Here is a 6056-nt window from a genome sequence, read left to right on the forward strand (position 1 = left end):
TTTCTGTCTCCTTTATCATAATTTGGATACGAATGGAGAAAAGAGGGGATGGTTTTTCTCCTACCTTATCATAAGCAAATTGGATACTTAGATCATCTGGCTTCTGCTTTTCTGTGGAGCTGATTGTCCCATGCTAACTCAGTATTCATCCTCTCAGGGGTGAAGAATGGTGGGTGGGTGGGAGGGTTGAATAGTTATAAGGAACTCTAAGTAGATAAATGGGAAAATTGTCAAATGAAATGTTTCAGATTGGTCAAGGGTATCTGGCAGCTAAAAACAGTGAACAAATTGTTACAGTGACCTTTTGACCCTTTTTCTGATTTCATTCTTTAGAATTTATTTACTGATATAAAATGTCCCAATTTCCACTGTTTCTCCATTCCTCTACCAATAACTATCAGTTTTTCTTTTGAACACTTGAATATCTCTTTGTACTGCTACCCCCAGCTTGAACTTGAGTGCTTCAAATAAATTGCACTACACTGTATTCTGAGTTCCTGTGCCATAGTAAAGGGGCCTTGAGATAGTATTTCCCATCTATTAACCACCTATTATGTACTTGGGGATTTATGTAAATACCTTCCCCATTTACTGTGGCTGAGAGGCCCAGGGAGGTTTTGTAACATGTCCAAGATCAAACATGTAACTTAGGTTGGTTGGGCTGGTATTTTGAACCCAGCTTTACTTGACTTTGCCACTATTCATTCAACCTGGAGTGCCTTTTTGGCTATAGACTGATTCACTGAGTTCATGACAGGTACATCCCCAGTTTCCTTTTGGTTGAAGATCATGGGAAGGAAGTGACTATCCCACCAAGACCAAGGCAACACCTTCCTTCAGTCCATCTGCAGCCAGTATAGTCCTTTTTTAATCCATCTGCCATGGGGTCACAAGAATTATTTGAATTTATTTAAAGTGCATTATCTGGCCATCTTAAAACCAGCAGGAGTATTAAAATGTGTTTATGGAGCAAAAAATTTTGATGGTATACCTAAAGGGCTTCAAAGACTGCCTTATTACTGCATTAACCTGTCAGTGAGTTCAGATTGACAGGAAGACACAACTTGGGTAAATGTAAGATTTACCATGTAAAGGAAACAGGAAGGTGTAAGTACAGTGAAAATATGTGGCCGGAGAGAGAACTAAAATAGGAGTTGTCAGCTTCCATACTCTGTGGATCCTTGAGAGGGGAGCCCACAATTGCTGGTGGTAATGTCTGAATGAGTGAGGGTTCACATCAGACCTTCAGAAAGTGCAACTGCCTCTCTTGAAGCCCACTCATACCTAAGACTGGAACAGTTTTGCCGATGGGTTAGTATGGAGTAGCTGTGCCCTACCTCATCTGAACTGGGTGAGAGTTGTCAGTCTCAGTGTAATACAGTGTGGCCAGAGCACAGAACAGGACACTTGGGCATGAGCCTAGTTCTCATCTATCATTCTCTCCTCCGAGAGCTTTCCTCCTTGCAGCTGCAGGACTGCAATGAGGTTGTTACTTAGCTGGTGCATTGGGGCCTATCCTGATGACTGACTCCACAGCCATACCAGCAATAATTATAGCAAATCGATACTCCAGTAGAATGTTCCTTGACAACTCGAACTTTGTATGGTTTTTGTATGTATGGTTTTTGTATCATTCACTTTATCACTTGTCTCAGTGATGCTTCTGGATTAAGATGGCTTACTTCTATAGGGGGATAGAATTTGGAGATACTAAACAGAGGTATTTTTGGTTCTCTTGTTGCACCTTGCCATAGCTAACACCAAATTCTTCCCCACACGCCCCGCTAGAGGCCTTGGCTTTGTCAGCTGCCTGCAGGTTCCCCTTTGATCACACAGCAGTAGTGAAAGCAGCCTTGCCACTGAGGCTTTGCTTGACTGTACCAGACTATCCCATGTGAGTCTGTTCAGTAGCCCAGGACAGGGGGAAGGGACGGTGGTGTGGTTGAAGGAAAGCACCCTCAACAGCATCTGTACTTGAAGAAAACTAGATAAAACCAGCAGGAAAATTCATCCCTGCTTTTCTCCAGTCAAGGTAGGGGTGAAATCTTAACCCATCCACATGTTCTTATAGTCATGAAGTAAAGATCTTAAATATTTTCCTAAACACATAGTTTTTCTTTGACTCTGGCCAGATTTTCGCTATGCCTTTTGCCTTTTGCTTACGTTAAGTTGAAGTGGCTCATTTTAGCTCTGGCAACACACTTGTGAAGAATTCATGACACATCAATGTATTGCGGTACATTTGTTGATGACCACTGACTTAAAAGAGTAAGTCCAAGCTATTAAATGTTACATCCAAGGCTCTCCATGACCTGGTGCCTCATCAATTTATATCTTCCCACACCTTACCTTGAACTTTCATGCCAATAATGTTGAACTTCCTCGAGTCTTTTCTTGAGTCAGGAGACCCTTTTTGGAATACGTTCCTGCCCCTTTGCTGGGCTAGCTCCTATTCATCCTTTACGGACCCCTCGGGGACACCTCCTGGAGTGTTTTCTGATTTCCCCTATTTCCAGCTTTGGTCCGTGTTAGGTCTCTCACCTCTGAGTTCACATAATATCATTGCACTGATCACCCTGTATTATATGTTTATCTCTCTGTCTCTACAACTAGATTATGAATTCCTTAAGGATCTGTTTTAAGTATCTTTGTGTTTCCAGTACCTAGTTTAGTGACGAGTACCAACTAGGCACTACATACATGGAGTAATGGAAGGAACGAAGGAAGGAATGGAAGAGTAAGTGACTTGTCATCCAGACTGTACCGTCAAAATCGAAACTGGAGCACCAGTCTTTTGACTTCGATTCCTAGTTCTTTCAATGAAACTAGGCTGCTGCTTATGAGAAACAACAGGCATTATTCCTGCTGGTTTTAAATAAGGACAAACAACAAAAACACATTTCATATCTAATACAAAAAATTCTGATACATTCTGAAATTATTGTTTGATTAGAACTAGGTGGAATTAAGAATATTTTTATAGGGGAAGTGAAGAAAAGGCTAGACTAGTGTAGATGAACTGAAATATTGTGAATGAGAAAATCACCTCCGTGAAGGCACTGAGGACGGATTAAGTAACACAAGAACGTATGGCTTGGATCTGAGCCGGGGCATAAAGAGATGGGAACTTTTCTATTGTTGGAAACAACTTGGAATAAGGTCTGGATGGCTGCATGTGATCATAGATACAGGCAGAGATGAATAAAAGTTTCTTTAGTTGCATCTTCTGATTTCTTAGCTGGAGCCCCGTGTTTTCTTGAAATGTGAGGATGGCTGCTGGCTCATTTTTATCAGTGATCTTTGGAAGCACAGATTTAAGTGAATCAATTATTTATCTGCTTGTTTTCAGCAACCTGATGACCAGCCTCATTTCCTGGAAAGCTCTGATGTTGGTATCATCCACATGACCAGAAGAAAGCAAATGCAGGTCCTGAAAGTATTGCCTGTGTTTCTCAATCTGTGGTGAAAGCCCAGTTTTATGAAGTGGAAAATAGCTGATCCGTCTCTGGCAGAAAGTACTGTCCCCTTGGTCAGAGCTAACCTCCCTTGTTTCCATTTTCTGCTCTTATATATTAGCTTAGGATAATGGATGCAACCAAACACAGCTCCACTATGCCACAGTGGAGATAAGACATGACTCCTGGAGGCCCAAAAAGTTTTATGTAGTTTGCCTAAGGCACACCATGCAGGGATTTAAATGTAGACCTTTCTGACATCAAAGTCCTTGCTTTTTCCATAATTCCAGGGCCATGTGTCAGGTTTAAGACCTTATCTCCAGAATGACAGTGAAAATAGTATATCTTTACCTGATTCCCAAATTGATGGTTATGGAAAGAGAGATAACCAGACACAAGGGTGGCCCTGGGTCGAGCAGAAGTTGTGTAGTGGAAAGAAGTGCTGCATGTTTGCTGCCCCTGACCAGGATATAAAACCTGGGGGTGCCTGTATCCAGGAAAATTCTTTTTGACCTCCAGACCTCCAATGAACCATTTTTATGGTCTAGAAGAAAACAGGCCCGTAACATTCTTTGGAATTTGCTCTCTAACTACCTGTTAAATTACGCTTGGGAAGTTATCACTTCTAGTAAATACGTTATATGCCACAATTTAAAAAAAAAGAAAACACGGAACTTCAAGGTCAAAGGGAATCATTTTGCAACCATTTTTTCCCCTGGGTTAAAGTTATACCATTACCTAATTCTAAAGTCTGATTGGATTCTGCCACTCACCCACGGCACAGCCACTCTCTACTGCCTAGGTGCCTGAATTACTTGATTGGATTCAGCTAATCCATTTACTATGATTTTTTAATTATTGTGTTCTTGGTGCCACCTTAAGGTCATTTTAATGATACCTCTGATCCAGCTGAAGTGTCTACCTTGTCCTCTCTCCCTGCATATCTCCTGGGACTTTAAAGAGAGCTGGGAGCCTTGTCAGCTACCTGGTGAATGGTCCCATTGCCTTGGCCCATTCAGCACACAGGCTCAGTAAAGATGTCCCAATGGGGACATTGAGGGAAGTCATCTGAGCCTTGTGACATCACCCTCCCACCTCGGGGTTAGAGTTGGGGTTGGGCTTTTCATGCAGCACAGCCCAGAGACTGCAGTAGCTGGGCCTGAGCTGGCCTGAAGGCCACAACAGCTCCCTCACAAATCTGACTAGCACTGCCCTCCTTTCAAAGTGCTGACTGCTACAGGCAACAAAAAGGCCTCTCCTCTCAGAGCTGCCAGACCTCAGAAAGGCCCTATTCATAGCTGGGTTGTACAGTTCTCTCCCTGGGGGTGGGGCAGAAGGGCTGAGAAAAGTTCTACAGAACTAGGAACAGCAAGAAAATCTAGGGCAGCCACCCTCCTACCCTGTCTGAACTCGCAGGGTACTGAGGATTCAAAGGTTAAACCCTAGGAATCATGCAAAAGGGAAAGATCCCCTCTGGATTGGCTTGGATAGATTTCTCCCAAGACACTGCCAGGAAAAAGGGAGCAAAAAGTAATATTGATAGGTCTAGTCCTTTGGCCCCAGAACCGTATGGTTCTTAAACTTTATCTTGGATCAGAAGCTCCTGGAGTGCTTGTTAAAATGCAGATTCTTGGGCTCCACCCCCAGAGATTGTGATTCCATGAGTGTTAAGTAGGGTCCTGGATATGCATTTTAAACAGACCTCAGATCACATTTTGCCCCAAAGCCCAAATCAAACTTGCAATGCTTTTTCCCCAGTGAGTTGAGTCCCAGCCTGGCTCATTCAACATGGCTGCTGCACCAACCAGCCTCTGCTGCTTCAGAGCAGCGACTGTGATCCCGGGCTTGTGGTTCTCACGGCACCCAGCAAAGTTCCTGGCACATAATAAACCTTCAGTTAGATTCCGTCAGGCTATAAGCAGGGAGCTCAAGCACCGTGTGGGAGTGTTTTCTTAGTGTTCCAGATTATTTACTGGCAAAATAAGCAGGGTCAGATGAGAGAGAAAGCCAGGTCTAATAGGAACATAGAAATCCTACACTGATTCTCCAAACTGGGCTACTGACTGCATAGAGGCCTCATGATGAAAACACCCCTTCTTATCCTGAGGAGCCATCGGATTCCAGGTTTATCTAGCAGTGCTGGAAAGAGTATAGAACCAAGGCACAGAAGATTTGAGCCTAGGGAGCTACCCATTGACAGACATTCACTACCCATCTGTAAATGAGGGGCTGCCCAGGAAACCACTAAGGTTCTCTTTGGTCTGATTTTTTTTTTTTAATGAAATTCAGTTTTATTGAAATATATTCACATATCATACAATCATCCATGGTATACAATCAACTGGTCACAGTACAATTGTATAATTATGCATTCATCACCACAGTCTATTTATGAACATTTTCCTTACATCAGAAAGAATCAGAATAAGAATAAAAAATAAAAGTAAAAAAGAACACCCAAACCATCCTCCCCCCTCCATCCCACCCTATTTTTCATTTAGTTTTTGTCCCCATTTTTCTACTCATCCATCCATACACTAGATAAAGGGAGTGTGATCCACAAGTTTTCACAATCACAGTGTCACACCTTGTAATCTACAT

This window comes from Choloepus didactylus, chromosome 6 (assembly GCF_015220235.1).
Source record: "Choloepus didactylus isolate mChoDid1 chromosome 6, mChoDid1.pri, whole genome shotgun sequence".
NCBI classification, from domain to species: Eukaryota; Metazoa; Chordata; class Mammalia; order Pilosa; family Megalonychidae; genus Choloepus; species Choloepus didactylus.